Below are 18,405 nucleotides of genomic sequence, written 5' to 3' on the forward strand. Positions count from 1 at the left end.
TTAAGTTAGATAAAAACACCTGAAATTTTCTCTAGCCATAGTTCTTTTAACAAGGAACACACATATCAAATGTGATCATTACCTTACCACTGAAGCAAAAAAAGGCAATAACATCATATGTTCATTAACAATTCATTACACTTATGTAATGAAAAGTATAAGCCTAAAAGCAAGTCAACAAAAAGGCTTTCCGTATATATGAAAGGCAAAAAGAAATGAAAGGAAAAAAAATTCAAAATCAACCATAAAAAAGGACTTGTCTTATTGTTGGTATTTGGTGATTTTGCATTATAAATTTTCTAATAAGAAAAAAATTCAAATTGTCGCCTAGACGATCTAAAGTAGCTGCACAACCACAAGAGTGATTAAAATGATTCCTTGGCAAATAGAAACACTATATTGCTAGTTTCCATTAGCTGGTTCATAAGGTAAGGTCCATATTCCAACTCATGTACTGGAATGCATGGACAACATCATTGCCAACACAATCACAAGCCTCCCAGTGATTCCTATGCGGCGAGCCACACAGTCTTCAAATGCTTTCATTGAACTGCATTGAATGCATTGTTAGCAAGAGATGTTTGAAAAAATAAAAAAAAAACAATGAGACGAACCTTAAGATTTAAGTTATAATTGTTTTTTTTAAAGTTACAAAGAACCTAACAAAAGAAATAAAGAGAGCAACATAAAAGGTATTTTAAGACATAATAATTCTAGAACCCAAGATTTAATTTTTAATTGATAGAGAACCTAAACCAGAGAATTTTTAAATTGCTCACTATTTCTTTGCAGAATAGTGGACATAAATGAATAAATTAGGATGTTTCCTAAAGCCTTTCTCTTAAAAAATACCATGGTTTTTAAAAATAAACTTTAGAATCATTACCTCAATGAAAGGAAGAACAAGGTGCATTTGACAAGCCTCCCTGTTGGATAGTAGCAGATCCGTTCTCCACAATTTCCTCGTACATCACATGCTCCACCACTCAGCTTGTGTTTTCTATTTATCTATCAAAAGAAAATTGTCTCAATCAATAAAGGAACCAATATGGGTAACTGAACCAATATTTTTTTTATGAAAGAATATACACCTTTGAGGTATTCATTTGATAGCTTAGGTTTCATTATCTGCTCCTACTCGGAATTGTCAACGTTAAAGACATCTACAAGTTGAATGAGTAAGGACGATGTAGTTTTATCGAACTTTCAGAGAATCAGGAAAAAAAATTGTATCTTGACATAATCTCTTAGAGTGACAAACTATATAAATTTGTAATAAGATAGGATTTGAATAATAATGAGTCCCAAATAGACCTTATCCAATTTAGACATGAGTAAGCAAAGCAATTTCCCTATGCATGTATCAACCTGTTTGCCTCTGCTCTATCAAATGTCCACCCAAGCCTAGATTCTAGTTAAATCTAACCTCAGTCATCACTAAATCCAATATTTAAGTTTTCTAAATCTTACTTATGCAAGTTTATTTTCAAGGATCATGCATTGTGAAAAAAAGAAAACATAATATGAATCCATAGATCAGTTTTCATGACAATTGTAAAATTTTCAGAATTAGTTACCCTATAAAGTTTAAAACATATTAAAAAAGCTAAAACAAAAATAAATCGGGATATGAAGATCATTCCCCTTCGAAGTCAAAATGGGTCCAGTGTGCATGAGTAGATGTCAAATACATTATTGATATTTCAAAATGGATCAAAAAAGACATAATGGGAAAATATTCAAACTGAAAATTGATTGGTCATCAAGACTGGCTCATTTTCGAAGCATTATCTATATACTAGTAGTCAATTTACCAAATCACTATTAAAAATGCAAAATGCTACCAATCTCGCCTCACCAATGAATCAAATATGTTGTTGGTACTCCAAAGAACGTAGTTGACCTAAGTTCAAACCACCACCAAAAATCATTCCTTTTAGAACTCAATGACATTGCTCAAGCTTCCCCAAAAGAGGTAATCTTGAAGCAAAAAATAGTAGTATTTAAGACTCAATTAAGACAACTTCTTGACTATGCTCTTCCAACTACATGAAAGAAAATAACAGCAAAGAGAACATAAAATGCACACAAGAACAAAAGGGGATTTATGTGACTTGGCAGTGTGCCTACATCCACAAATCAGATAAAGAACAATTACTATGGTTTTACAGCCCTAGAGATCTCTATTTATAAAATTGAGAGTTCCTATACACATCTATCTCTCCCGAAATTAGAACCTTTCAAAATAGAAAAAGAAGATAGAATAAAAGAGTCCAAATAGAAGCTTGCTTTGTGAAAAGGAAGACGAGTCACAGTACACCAGATGCAAATTACTTCCACATTGCAGCAATAAGGATGTAGACGTTAACAGCTTGACACATATAAAAAGTGTCAGAACTAGCTAACCCTTAAAAAAATAGGATTTGTACACTCAAAGTCTCAAACAACACTAAATAATGTCAAAAATAAGAAATGTTTATGCAATAATAAAGATAAATGAAATACATAATGGCATATCTTATAATTTATATCATATACCCATAGACAAAATACATATACGCATAATATATATCTACTAAAAAGAAAATAAAATCAATTGGAATAGGTAGAATAGAACTCATGCTCTATGATAAATATTAGTTACTATCTTGCAAGGAGAGAAAAAAAGAAATCTGAAAAGAGTGCACAAAAGTCAGTTTGAGTGTCAAAATTTGACACGAGTGCTTCACCCATTTAAAAGATCTTCCAAAAGAACTCATGGTATCAACTGAACATTAATATCTAACCCCGACCTACTCTCTTATCAATTTTTAACTTTGAGATCTCTAACTAGAAGCTACACATTTAAAATAGAAACCCAAAACACAGTTCTAATTTGTGTTTGGTTTCACATAAATTAAACAATGCCTCTTCTATGGTAATAGTTGGTTACACCTCTCACAACGAAATACTTATTAAAGATACCAATGGGTGCCGTATGAGTGGTAGTGCTTGGAATGTAAACTTCATCGAGTACAATGCTTGTATTTCTCAGTACTAAACTAAGTATAGCTAGGAGTCAATATTGAAAAAGAGCTATCATATGTAATTTATGTAATTATTAGTTTGGTCTTTCTATAAGATATGATTAATGTTGCATTAGTGCTATCAACACTAAACTAATGACCTTCCTACATATTGTAGTCTCATCTAATCAATTTTTTTTATAACATATTCAAGAAGTTTTTGAAAGAAAATTGATTTGTATAAGTAAAATCATGGAAACACTATTATATCATAAATTATGAAAGTAGAAATTTAACGTAATCTTAAGAATTGAGGAGAAAACCTTTGCTTGATTTTGCTATTAAACCCTGAGGAGATAAATTGCAACAAAAAGTATAAAATTAACCTTTTAGTTGGGAAATGGAGTGTGAGATTCACGTGCGCACTTGTGAGAAAGAGACTTACAAGTCTAAAATCGGGAGAAGAGGGTTAGAGAAATAACTTGTTGGGGACTCCACCAATGACCTTAGAGACACGGAACAGAGTGAGTTCTGTGTTCAGAACCTTCAATTACCTTAACAAATCTGGCTTTGAGCTATCTCTGAGAACATGAACCTTTATCCTCACTGCTCAGATTCACAGAAAAAATCAAAATCATATCCAAGTAAATAAGGGTTAAAACCAATTCATAGATCTAAGAGCTCGTGGAATCATAAACCCTCGATTTCATCTTCAATAATCTCAAAGCCGTTATGGATCCACCAACCAGGGAAATCAAGAGATCACTTTAAGGCTCTAGTTAACCCTATATTTCATCTTCATAATGGCTTTTTCTTCACACCATCATTTTCAATGTTGAGAGATCAAGAGATCTAGAGATCAAAGACAAAGAGAGAGAAAGAAAGAATAATCATATAGAGAGAGAGATATGAGATTGAGGGTGAAAGCACCCTCGATCCGCGAGGTGCGCAGATCTACTTTTGACCTTTGAGGTTTGGGAGTCGCCACCTAGTTATTACGGTGTAGGAACCAAATATTGACTCGAAACGGATAAAAAGTAACAAATCTATTAAAAAATACAAAGTCCGAAGATCACATTACGGGGTTTGAAGGTGTTAGGCACCAATCATGCTCGACAAATGTCGATCTCTACTTATTCCCAAATAGAATTACATTGCTAAAAAAATCTAACCATTAAAAAATAAAAAATATATACCTTTACGAAAATAATGGTCTTGTTCCCTTAGATCAGGTAGAATAGTTCTTCATATAGCACTCCTCGTTTCGTTCTGTCTTCAGATTTGCTTCAGATCTTCAAGACGAGTTACATTTTTCTTAGATCTAAATTTTCTAACTTTTTTTGGATTTCAGAATATTTTCGAAGAGCTTCTAGGTATTTTTTGAGCTAAAGTTGAGGTTTGGATGTTAGGTAAGGAGTTGGGACTTCAAAATTAGGATTTATAGGAAGTTAGGAAAACTTTTTGACCTACTTTTCTTAGGATTTATTTTTTCTTACAAAAATAGGTTGTAGAGACTCCTATTTATAGATTTTTTAGATATTTTTTTGATAGAGCTAGTGTCTAATTAGAATTATAGAATAAATATTTAATTATAATTGTTTTAAATAGAGTTAGAATTTAATTATAATTGTTTTAAATAGAGTTGTTGTTTAATTAGAATTGTTTTAAATAGAGTTATTATTTAATTAGAATTGTTTTAGATAGTTTTATAGCTTGATTATAATTCTTTTAGGATTTTGACTTTTAGTCTCACTTGATTGAGTTTAAGATTTTGACTTGAGTCTTACTTGATTGACTTTAAGATTTTGACTTTAATTTTAATTAGAATTTTACTTTATATTAATTAATATTTTAATTATTAATTTTAAAATTTTTAATTATTAAAATTGTAAAATTATCATTTTGCTCTTGGAGAGGACTTTTTGCATTTTAAGTCATTTTTCAATGTTCCAAGATGTTTTGAAATTGATTATTCATAAGGAATTCAATGGGAGTACTAGCTTGATTCATTTATAAATTTTTTTGTACGAAATGATTGTGAACTTTATGAGGGATATTTTAGTAATTTTGTCAAATTTGGTGAAAGTTGGTGAAATGACTTATTTGATTTCAATTTATTTTTTTATGTGTTTGAAAGGATTTTTCTAAGTGTACTGTAGGCTCTAAGGATGTTTTGAGGTTAGGGGTATATTGGTAATTTTGTTATTTGTTTGTGAATTTTATCGTGAAACTTCTTTTTTGCTTACAAGATGATGATTTCTATGTTTTTGGGGTCATATTTTCTTAGTGTAGCGTGATTTCTACAGTTTTGTTAGTTCGAAATACCTCATCCGAATTTCTGAAACACATCTAGTAACAAAATAAAGCATTGGAATAAACATCCATCATTGGGAACTGTTGCAACTGGGTTGACGAGTTGATTAATCAGGCGAGCGCAAAAATAGGGTGTCTATAGATGCCCCTCTTTGGTAGAGGGTTGAAGCAAACTGGATAACAAAATTTATTTTAGTAGATAGTGCGATATTTAAATGCCAAAGTTAGTGACAGTTTATTTTGTAGCCTGATTTAGCAATTCGTTGAGGCGTTCGAATCCTTGAGGGTAAAATTCTCCCCGAACAAAAATGTTGTCAGGTCTTCAAGTGCGAGCTCTCACTAGCAGTGTCAGATCCTTTAATTTTAGAAAATTCTCCTTGAATAATTGAACAAATGTACACGTGTGTGTTTGAGATAAATATCATATGGTCTGAGTAAAAACTGAGCAAAAACTAAGTAAAATCTGAGCATAACTAAGCATAATTCCGAGAAAACCCTCAACGATCTGAGCATAATTATGAGAAAACCCTCGGCGACATCTAAGCATAATTACGAGAAAACCCTAGGCAGTATCTGAGCATAACTCCGAGAAAACCCTCGGCGGCATCTGAGCATAATTTCGAGAAACCCTCGGCGGTATCTGAGCATAATTTTGAGAAAACCCTATCTGAGCATAATTCCGAGAAAACCCTCGGTGGTATCTGAGTATAATTCCGAGAAACCCTCGACTGTATCTGAGCATAATTCCGAGAAAATCCTCAACGGCATCTGAGCATAATTCCGAGAAAACCCTCGACGGCATTTGAACATAATTTTTAGAAACCCTCGGCGGTATCTGAGCATAATTTCGAGAAAACCCTCGGCAGTATCTGAGCATAATTTTGAAAAAAACCCTCGACGGCATCTGAGCATAATTCCCAGAAACCCTCAATGGTATCTGAGCATAATTCCGAGAAATCCTCAGTGATATTTGAGCATAATTTTGAGAAAACCCTCGGCAGTATCTGTTTGAGTAAAATTGGGAAGGAAGGAATGAATCTGGGAAACAATGATTGAAAATGAATCTGGAAAAGAGTGATTGAATCTGGAAATGAATAAATCTGGGAAAGAATAATTGAAAATGAATCTGAAAAAGAGTGATTGAATCTGGAAATGAATAAATCTGGGAAAGAATAATTGAAAATGAATCTGGAAAAAAGTGATTGAATTTGGGAATGAATAGATCTGGTAGAATGATTGAAAATGAATCTAGAAAAGAATGATTGAATTTGAGAGTGAATAGATCTGGGAAAGGATGATTGAATCTGGGAAAGAAATAATGCCCTATCTCTTATTCTAGGTGAATGGGTTATGAGTTAATCTCGGGGCACAACCAAATGAGAAATCGGAAATGCTTCTGTTTGAACCTCAAGGTTTTTTCAAAATTATGAATGTTAACTTCTTTTTAACCTCAAGGGTTTTCAAAAAAATGCTATCAAGAGGGTGACCTTAAATTAGGGGTTCCCATTATTTTTTTAGGATTAACATTGATCAGGCTTGAAATAAAAAATGCGCCCAGTTTGATAGGAAACATTATATTGAACACATCTTGTAAAAACACAAAAACAATGCCCCTAGTATAAGGGGGAAACTGCATGTCAGAGAAGAAAAAAAAAGTCCCTTGTATGAAGGTTTGACATATTTGATTACCACAAGTGCAATAAAGATTCAACTTTTAATTTTGGCATTTTATATTAAATATTTTGAGTCAGGCTCAAGAGAACAAGATATTTCCTTTAGAGACTCATCATGAAATTTACCATTTTCCCCCTTTGATTCACTTGGGGAAGCAAAAAATTGCAGATCAATCGTAGACAAGATATTTGTGGCTCCTAAGTCTTTGCCTAGTTTAAGCTAAGTATTGAATTTGATTATTCGGATTTCTGATGTTTTGACTTGGACCGCCTGAAATTTTCTTCTATTTTTTTTATTGCTCTAACTTTTGCCTAGATCATTTTTTCAGGTTTTCGATCTAGCGAGTTTGCTCTAGCTTTTGCCTAGATTGCCTTTTCAGATTTTCAATCTAGTAAGCTTTCTTTTCTTTTTTCTTTGCTTTGATTGCTGCCAAAGTCATCCTTTCGAATTTTCAACCTTGCGAGCTTGCCCTAATTTTTGCCTAAGTCGCCCTTTACGGGTTTTCAACTTGACAGGCTTTATCATTTTTTCTTTCTTTTTCTTCCTTTCTGAACTTCTAGAGTTACTGTCTGATCATGCTTTACTACCTTCCTTGACTTTTTCACACAGTACTTAGGAGGACTTTCATAGGTAGGCTTAGGACTAGGCATAAAATAAAATAATTTTGAGGCTTAAAAACCCAAATGCCCCTTGTGTGGCATTTTTTTTTTCTTTTTTTTGAACTTTCTTCCCTATTTGACAATACTTTTTTATTTTTATTTTTATATTTTTTTTAGGAAAATATATATATATATATATATATATATATATTATTTTCTTTGATGTGGTCAGGCCTGAAGTAACTTCTCAGATTGCCTACGTACCCCAGACTTTTGGGATCAGACAAAAAATGTTGTTCGAATTTTCCCTCCCTTAGGTTAGGTGATCAGTCTAAGAAAGAAAAGGTATATATCCATATATATATATATATATATATATATATATTTTTAAAAGGTTGCAAAAGGCTCGAGAAAAGATAAATTAAACTGGGTAATAGGAAGATTGATTCGACCACAGATGACTTCCTTAAATGTAGTACCGTTTGATTTGGTCAAGGTTGGTTGGTTCTGGTAATTCAATTCTATCATGGTCTTGAATTCTGACAGCTTTTTTTGGTAATATTTCCTTGATGATGAACGGACCTCCCCAATTTGGCTTGAACTTCCCTCTAGGGTCAAAGATAGGTACCCGATTCTCTTTGAGTACCAAATCCCCGACTTGTAAGTGACAGGCCTTGATATTTTTGTCAAATACATGGGCGATTCTTCTCTAATAAGCCTGCACGTGGTACAGAGCTCTTAGTCATTTTTCTTCAATCAAATTTAATTATTTATAACATTGAAGAACCCAATCTACTTTTGACAACTGACTTTCCAACAAGACCTTGAGATATGGGATTTTCATTTCAACTGGTAAGACTACTTACTTCCATATCATATACTAGATAATAGGGAATAGCTTTAGTAGAAGACTATATTGAAGTATGATACGCCCCCCAGTGTGAATGATAACTTGTTTGACCAATCCTGGTGTGATGGACGCATTTTCTTGATGATTGTTTGGAGACTCTTATTTGGCTGCTTTAGCCGCTCCATTGATCTGAAGACAGTAGGGAGATGATTTGTGATGTCAGATTTTGAACAGAACACGGAGTAATGACCTAAGCTTTGAAGTACAATCCATTATCAAATATCAGCTCAAAAGGTATCCCCATATCGACTGATAACATGTGCTTAAATGAACTTTTCAACTCGAGATGTAGTGGGGAAAGCACTAATATATTTTCTAACATCTTCTTTGATTCCATTGATATAGATGAGTATCTATTCCATGTTGAACAACACCCAAGCTTGTACTTAACATACCCTCATATGATTACACGAACAAGTCTTTTGAAATTTCTGATTAAATTCATTATCTCCTCGTGCTCCTCTAGGGATAGGATAGTTTCTATCTGAATTTCTTAGAAATTATTTTTTGTTCTAAGGTCCAATGACCTTTGCTTTCTGATTGAAAGTTGTTGACCTCAATCCTTATCTTCTTGTTTAAGAGAAAAATATATCTTTGAAGCCAGATTATTAGTTAATTCGTTAATGCACTCGAAGTATTAAAAAATTCTCTCTATCCAATCAAATTAAGAAGGGGCGATAGACACCTCTATAGACTAGATAAACTAACTCGACCCAATAGGAAAAGAGTAAACTCAATCTAAAGAAAACATGACCTTGCTAGATTGATTGGACTCGAGTTAACTCAAATGACTCATGAAAACTCAAGACAAATACCCACAACAGGCTTGATTACGGACTCCGGACTCGAGATATTACTTTTAACTAGTAGGACTGAGGTACTATGATCTTTAGGGAACAACTGGGCGATATTAAGAAATTTTGAAGCCATTTTTGATTGTTGACTTGATATTGACGTTTGTTTTAACTGACCGGATTTACAACCCTAATTAGACGATGGACGATTGAGCTTAAGTACAATGATAACCTTGTAACCCAATCAAATGTGGATTATCAATTTCAGTATTACCCCATTAATAACATTTTAAATGAACCCTGAGATTTTATTGAATTCTATGCACCAATCCATTAAACAATTTATTCGTTCAATGATTATTTAGAAGGAAAATAATTTTATGACATTCATGAAAATTATTGAAAAATAATGTTTTCATTATATAAAAATTTTCACAAATCTGATTATTTTTTGCAACATATTTTGATAATTTTCCAAGGTCCATGCAAAAATAGATTTTTCATAAAAAAAACATATTTCAAAAATTTTACATGCAAAAATAGATCTTTTGTAAATCATTCTTCCTTCATTTTCTTTTTTTTTGGAAAATATTTTTTCTTTGAAAAATATTTTTCATTTGGAAAACACTTTTCTTCTGAATTTTTTTTTTCTTTTCTTAAAATGGATTAGAACCTAAATTAGAAAATAGTTTAAATTCTATTTTGATTCAAATGGATCGGCCCATAATGATCGTTGGATCGAGATAGACTGGGTCATTATAAATCATTGCCAAGTTTAAAATGGATTCTTTATTGGGTCGGTACACCCATTTTAATAAGGTAAAAAAAAACACTTTAATTCTTGAGGACAACCATACATTCTGATTCATCATTCACATATATTCTGATATCATCATTCACATGCATTCATCATTTTACAAGGTTTCATTCAATAAACAACCCTGGAACACCCACAATAAGTTCGAGTCATGACCTATAAGGGTGGTTTCTAGACTCTAAGCTTACTACGTGCAATGCAATCTTATTTGGCCACCATTGCCCAAGTACACCTATATACCTCTCGAGCGTACTCAATCAGACGGTACGTGGTAACTTGGTTTGATATGCCGTATAAGTGATAATCTAAAACTTCAACTCATTTTTCTAAAGTCAAAAGTAGCTAGTTTAATCCCCAGATCAGAGGTGGCACGCGATGCTTGAGCAAATACATTCTTAAATCACCTCTTTTCTAGAATAGACGTAGTCTATCCTCCTAGTACCATAATACATCGGAGCAGGATCTCACTTAGGCACTAGTTTTGACCAAGAAGTGCAACTGGTGTACTGATATTATCTTTGATATACCTATAGGTACGAGTCAAAAGTTGTAGCTTTCATAAATGGTTTGGCATCTCACAAGGGGACCAACCATGGATTAGTACTACGTTGACAAGCGGGATATGTAACTGTGCGGCTTACAATAGGTCAAAGGCTCAGGTTGCTCCAGCCTGGGTGTATCGATATACTTTTCAAAGTCACCTGATTAGACGGTACTGATGCCCCAGTTTGATATAGTGATTTTCATGAATGACATTGCATCTCCGATAGAATTGGGCCACGCACTAGTGGTACGTTGTCTATATTGGGACATGCAAGCGTGCAAAATAGTAAACGTGCTTGTGGTGTGTGCAATACAGGGTGGGGTGTGCTCGGGGCATTTTTCAAACCAATGGGCCTATGGGCCTGATCATATCATTACAACCTTGAAATATTAATCCCAATAATACACAAACCAATCACATCCCATTACATCAATACTAGGATCAAAATAAGCACACATATCTCAATTTATGGCATGTTAGATAAACAATCATCATAGGACTAATAATTAGACTCAATCATCGAAACAAGCACATAAATATATATATATATATATATATATATATATTTTAGTCCAATTTTTTTATTATTAATTCAATCAAAAATTGCTTTGGTGACCCCAAACACATCGAAATTCTCAAAGAATATTGAGGAGATAATGGTAATTGTTGGGATGGAGATTTTTCTTTAAAATCAAATAACCCTTTAAAAAAAATAAAAAAAATTAAAAATTAAAATCCTAAAAAAAAAATAAGAAGTGAGTCGTTGTTGCCATACCCACTTCTACCAATGCTACCCCAATGTAAATTACCAAGTAATTACTATAATTAAGGTAACATTAGAAAAATTGGTGTGACAATAAAGAGACATTTCTTTGGCCACAGAGAGGACAGCTAATAATTCCCTAATTTTTTATTATCACATGGTGAGGTTAGTGATCGTTAGCAAGATTTAAGATCTTACTAAATTGGTGAAGATAGTTTAACCCCTCTTTTGGTTGCTGCCAACAACATGTCACGCCCCGAAATCCCAACACGAATCCCTACGATTCATCAGGCAAAATCTCGAGGTGTGAGGTAATCAATCACACAACCTGATAGAACATTCACAAATAATAATACTTATAGAAAGAAAATATACACAGCGGAATAAACATTTAACTAATATCTATACGAGAGTCTAGAGTAAGCGAAAGAAATCGACAAACACTAATATAAGTCAAGATCCTCAATCTCATAATACATCAGGTTAAAAATTTCTAAAATAACATGTTTCTTATCTACAAGCAAAAACTGCTAGGATCCTCTACTAATCCTCAAAGACACGGTGGTGACAAGACATCAATTTGCTCATCTTCAGGGACCTCCTCAAAAGACTCATCAAATAACGACTCCTCAAAAGCTGAATAATCTGAAATGTGAAGGATAGGGTGAGTAACAAGGAAATGTTACTCAGCAGGATGAACACCATTCTAACAGTGAGTCATACATGCACGGGTAATCATCAGAACAATTAAATTATGCAAGTTTTTATAATGCAACATACGATAAATGTCTAAGCATACTCAGTAAATAGTTATAATAACTTTTAATCTATCATTTTCAATCATTCAAAGTAGCATATGCATCTTTTAAATGAAAACATCTATCAATCATTACAAAATAAGGAAAAAATACATAATAAGAACACGGCGGTGTAATCGATAAGAGAGTAGAGGAACACGCCGATATAACCGCCTCAGCTATGGCAATACGATATTCCAAACTTAACCTCCGATGTGGAATCTCATCGTTATAATTTGATTTTGTGGCCGGTCTAGCATACCACAGTTGGATAACCATTTATCCGGTTCAAACTGATCGTTGACCAAGAACCCAATACTGAGTTCAACTAACGGTGAGGTCGACCGTTTAACAACTATAGACTAACAGTGATCACTAACTAGCTCAGAAAATCCCTCGTGTCGAAGCCTATCAAGAGGCAATGCATGTGAACCCCGCCTATCTCTACACTATACAGAGACCGTCTTTACACACAACGTTCCTTAGGAAATAAGTAGGAGAAATTCCCGGATTTCATAAGTTGTAATATGCTCTAAGGTATCTCATACTACCGAAGAGCATATGACATCTAGTGTTATCCTAGATTGGCTCGTCACTTTCGGATACACCGTAACGCGTCACTCTTTATGGGTTTTCTACAAACTTTTACTGGTAAACAAAATATTTTATTTTGTATATAATATATCATTTCTTTTAATCGAAAATATAAATAAAGTCTGGTAGTGCCCTCTAGTGACAGTTATCTATCATTTCCATCCTTCAACCATCTAATCTCTCTATCTATCAATCACGTTTTATGTGGTATGGCCACTACGTAGAACTAGAGGTACTATCCCATCAATCAGTCGAGAACATACGTTCTCTTTATCCATCCATCAATTAAATCGATCAATCTATCATCTAATTTTCTACATATTTATCAAAGTAATTTCACCTTTAAAGTAATTGGAAATCCATATAGCATCAACCAATTCCATTCGATGATTTTGGTTGAGTCGAAAGACTCAAAAACAAAGATAAAACCATAAGATGTAAAAGCTAGAAATCTATGAAAATTTGGTTAAGTGTTGAAAAAATGATTTTTCAAAGTCGAAATTGAAAACGGATTATTTATTTATTAATTAAAAAACTTAAGGTAATACTTAACTGTTTTTAATGAAATAAAGGTAGGAAATTGGTATACATACTATATGGAAGCAACAAAAAAAAAATTAGCACCAAACTCAACATTCGGATACTTTTTCGAATTGCTGATTTTTTTTTTCGAAACTTGACCAAAATCAATCCAAATATTATACCAACTATAAAATACTTATATTACATCAAATGAACCAAAACCAATCATAAATAAGCATGTAAATATAATTCAAATCGTTCAAATATGTATAAACTTAATGAAACAATCGATTTATCGACAATCACATGGATTTTCTATGAAATTATCGCATAACTAGAAGGTAGAAGGGAAGGCTACCTACCTCAAGTTATTTTCAACGGTTAAACGGAGTTTAAAATCACATCTGGCCAATCTCCAAAATTTTCTTCTGTTGAAAATCGGATTTCTTTATGTCCACGCGTAACCCTCGATGAGAGGAACAACTTTCCTTTTTGCGGCTAAGCTAGGATCATTCTTGTTTGGCATAGATCTAAGTTTCAAATATCAAGGAAAAATGGTTGAGATTTATTCGGAGAGGAGAATAAGAAAAATCTAATTTTTCTAATAGAATTCAGATATTTATATAACTTAAGTTGGGACATACTTGTCATTTTGGGAATTATTTTTTCGAATGCCGAATTGGACAAACTTATATTCTATTTCGGGTGATTTTTTGACACGAATCTAATAGTATGATCGGTTTCCTCAAATTACGTCTCTAAAGTGTTGTTTACATGTTGGAAAAATATCTAATGCGAAACTCGAGGATTTGATAACTTTTTCAAACGACTTCAGATTTAGGTGTGCTTACAGGATAAAATATATTTTTTTGATCCTTCTAAATCTATTGGTGAAGTTAATTTTTCTCAAATATTAAAAATTAAGAATCCATATTTTTAAATCAATGTACGGATCTAAAATTCTTTCCTCGAGATACATTTTTAAGATTTTCAGGTCATTACACAACATATACATATAGCAGCACAACTCACATTTTTTCTATATGTTGCTGCTAGTTGCCACAATACATGAGACACAACACACATCTCGACTTTTTTCTTTTTCTTTTATTTTTTATTTTTACTAAAACACAAATGCATGTAGCACTTACTAAAAATTTGTGTGGCAAAAACAACTTGCAAAGAACAAAGGCATTCTCTTCTTCAAGTATATAAAACATCTGTTAGAGAGAGAGAGAGAGCAGAATGGATGTTCTTTCCAATTTCAAAAGTTTAGGCACAAAATTTGTCGTGATTTCGATGTAACAAGAGACTTGTGTACACTGTCCGTCATTAGAGAAGGTTTAAATTGCAAAAGAAGATACTATGATAATGAATAGGTAGGAAGGAATATATGTTGTATAGTATACAACTATGGTGGAGATTGAAACCGTCCTCCCTGGTCCCCATCCAAGACAAGAACCTTTCCAAGTGTTATCGACTATAATATCAAAAAAATTTGGTATTTGGTTTTTCCTTGAAATAAGATCTTTTCTACCTTTAAGGAATGTGCCTCTCCCGACCATATTGGGCTCATCTCAAAAAACCAAACAGGAATCACAGATGAGAAACAATCAGGTTCTTTACTAAGCTCCATCTCCACAGAAATAGAGACGCCATTCTCACTTAAGGATTCATCGAATTTGACTCATTGAAATACTGATTTTCTTCACCGAAGATAGATTTTTCGGCAACATCAACCGGAGAAAACTGAATTTTTGATTGATTTTCTCTCTCCTTTTTTTCTCAACGTTGGATCTCTTCCTCTCCAAATTTGGATTCAGATATCTATTATGTTCATCTCTGAAGCTTTATTCGCACTCCTCCTTCAATCTCTTAACTTTCGATTACAGTTATGGGGGCTAAAGTGGTGAGGGCAGCAATAATGGTTGTGAGGGAAGAGAGAGAGAAATGAGAGCGGTTGCTCAAAAGTATGGTTTCGCGAGAAATCTACCACGTGCTGACTCGTTAATTAGGCTGCACATGTGGTCGCCTCATCCAGATTTTCCACAATCAATATCTTTGTCTGGAAACAAGTAATGAAAGATCAGATACTCTCCCCAACTTCCTGTTATAGATGGAAAAGCATTTTTACTCCAACTTTATTTTTCTATAAGTGCACAAACTGCCCGACGATGACTTCTTCGAGCTCGTAGAAGCTTGTTATTGATTTTGTAAGCATCCCTTGAAACCAAGACATAGCCCCATGCTTTAGAGTTGTTGGAAAGAGTTTGCAAAGTAAAAAAATCGTCTTCTGGTATAGCACCATCTGACTCTAGTAGCGGAGGGCATGATCCATATGGTCTTTTGTTCCGTTGTATGCCTTAAACTTTGGGGGGTGGAATTTGGAGGGTTGGTTCCCATTATTGCTGGTGAAAATGGCTTCCCCTTGAGTTCCCGAATTGCATTCTGAGATCGTTGTCCCAGATCTCTTTCTCAAATGGTTTCTTCATTTCTTTTTTGCAACATTTCTTCCACCTCTCCCCTCGTCATAGGATTTCGAGCTTCTGAGCTTTCCTAGTGCGCTATGATATATGTTGAGTTCACAGTACGCTCATCTCGGTTCGTTCTGTTGTAGGGGGTAGAGGTCCTTGTCTGCCTTCCCCTACCAGGCCCATTTCGGTCCCCTTACCCAATCTTTGTTTGAGATCTTCATTTTCCCTTCTTATTGCCATGATGTCATCATTTTTCTTTTTCAGCCTCTAGCGCATTTGTTTCCTCGTCTTTGTTAACAAATGGCGTAGCACCAGCATTGGGTCTTGCGGTGCTGGTAGTGGGTCCATTGGTAAGGGATTCGTTGGCTCTCCAAGTCCATCACATCTTGTCTTCACCATGTTGGTCATTTATCTCCATGTAATGTTTCCCACAGACGACGCCAAATTTTAGATGCAAAAACTTGCAATACCTTGTGATTCTAGTTGTTAAAGGAATTCTAGCTTTCTTATGCTCCTAAGGGTGCCCGCAACAATACCACTCCAACGCCGAAATCAGGATTTATAGTATAAGGAATAGTGTAGGATATTTTCAGAGAAAATTTCATACCATTCAGTGCTTTGCATCTAGGTATTTATATGGATTTCCTCCCTTAGATCTTCCCGGATTTTCTCCTTGATTTTTGTTTTAACGGTTACATCATTTTAGGGATTTGCTTTGATTTCCGCAATTATATTGATACTCCTTATTTTATGGGATTTGTGAATCCTGAACTTCGATTACACACCCTCAGAGCACAATTAAAGGCAAAACCGGCCTTTCTTCTCCGTCTCTATGATTTCAGACATTCAGCTAAATCGTCTTGTAATTTAGACATTCTACAAAATTTCCTCGAGATTGTCACATGTTATTTTTTCGAAGAATATCCTACATAGGAACCATAGTTGCTTTTTCTCTTGTATCTCGAGGAAAGTATCTATGGTTCCCATACACTTTCACATCAGGGTGTGCGATGTCAGATCACTTCAGCATTATTCTATTAACTAAGTTCATTTTGGAGAATAAACAAAAAGGATATTTTGGTAATTAAAAAAAAAACTATCTAACTTTATTATATGGTCGTGACATTGTAATTTTATTTCTAAATTGCACTTTAATATGCGCTTGTTTGGCATAATTCTATGTCAATCCCTCAATGGTTCATTTTCATTACATAGTAGCATAGATATTAATGTATGTCCAATTTGATTGATAGTTTCATTAAGTTAAATTTTATCCAATCAATTGTATTTGATGCATTTTTAATATTTTTTTTCCTTTTTTAAGTTTAATTTGAGTAGAAGATTAGTAGTTCATGTTATAGATAATTATTGATTAATATGATTTAGATATTAGGTAAATATTAGGGGGTAACGAAAAGATGGGATTTAGGGTAACTTAAACAAATTTTGTTCCTCCATTCAATATGGGCCATTGATTATGGAGGTAGGTCATAGGAAAACCTTAAAAGGTAACCTAAAGATTCCGAGTAGAGTAGTAGACATTCTAATGTAAAATGGTTTATGCAGGATATATTTGTTGTAGGGACAGACACAAGCTCAAGCACATTAGAATGGGCAATGACAGAGCTACTCCGCCACCCAAATATAATGGAAAATGCTCGATCAGAGCTTGAACAAAATATTGGCAAGAACAAGACCGTGGAGGAGTCAGATATTGCTCAGCTCCCTTACTTACAAGCAATCATTAAGGAAACATTCCGTCTACACCCACCAGCTCCACTCTTAATTCCTCGTAGAGCTGAAACCGAAGTAGAAATATGTGGATTCACTGTCCCAAAGCATGCACAAGTTCTAGTGAATGTGTGGGCTATCGGCAGAGACCCTAACATATGGCAAAAGCCCTATTCGTTCATGCCTGATAGATTTTTTGGGTCAGACATTGATTTTAGAGGTCAAGATTTCGAGCTCATCCCATTCGGTGCAGGTAGACGAATTTGTCCAGGATTGCCATTGGCATATAAAATGATTCACTTGATGTTGGCATCACTTCTCCACTCATTTAGTTGGAAGCTTGACGATGGCATAAAGCCAGAGGATGTGAGTGTTGAAGAAAAGTTTGGGCTAACTTTAAAAAAATCAGAGCCTCTCCAAGCCATACCAATCCAAGCCTAAGTTTATTTTCACTTGTATAAGTTAAAGTATGTTAATAAGATTTGTGTTTATGATTATGGATCCTATATTCCATTAAGTTCTTTCGCATAAATTAAGGTTCTCTAAATATTTATTATATTTGAGCATTATTTTATCCATTTATGGTTTTATGTACAAGACCCACTATTAATTCTCAAATTCATGATACACATGGATAGGCTAGACTCAATTTTGATGGCTTGAGCCGTTATATCTTTGACTTTGAGTTGTAGGCTCACCCTAGATCAGGATTGGATCTAGAATAGGTACTCATGTTTCATACTAGACTTTGATAAAGGTTGGAAAGCCCATTAACATCCTATTTTATGGATGATGGTCGTTCTTTAAGATTATTTTTATGTTATGGGATTATTTGATTTGGAAGGAAAAAATGTGACTTCAAGAAGAT

General features: G+C 33.8%; 1 pseudogene; it reads left to right on the plus strand.

Annotated features, from left to right (window-relative positions):
* LOC147410045 (geraniol 8-hydroxylase-like) overlaps window positions 1–18,036 on the plus strand; it is a 74,375-nt pseudogene extending 56,339 nt beyond the window's left edge.
* Window positions 18,037–18,405: the final 369 nt, after the last annotated feature.

This window comes from Akebia trifoliata, chromosome 2 (assembly GCF_017979445.1).
Source record: "Akebia trifoliata isolate Shusen 1 chromosome 2, ASM1797944v1, whole genome shotgun sequence".
NCBI classification, from domain to species: domain Eukaryota; kingdom Viridiplantae; phylum Streptophyta; class Magnoliopsida; order Ranunculales; family Lardizabalaceae; genus Akebia; species Akebia trifoliata.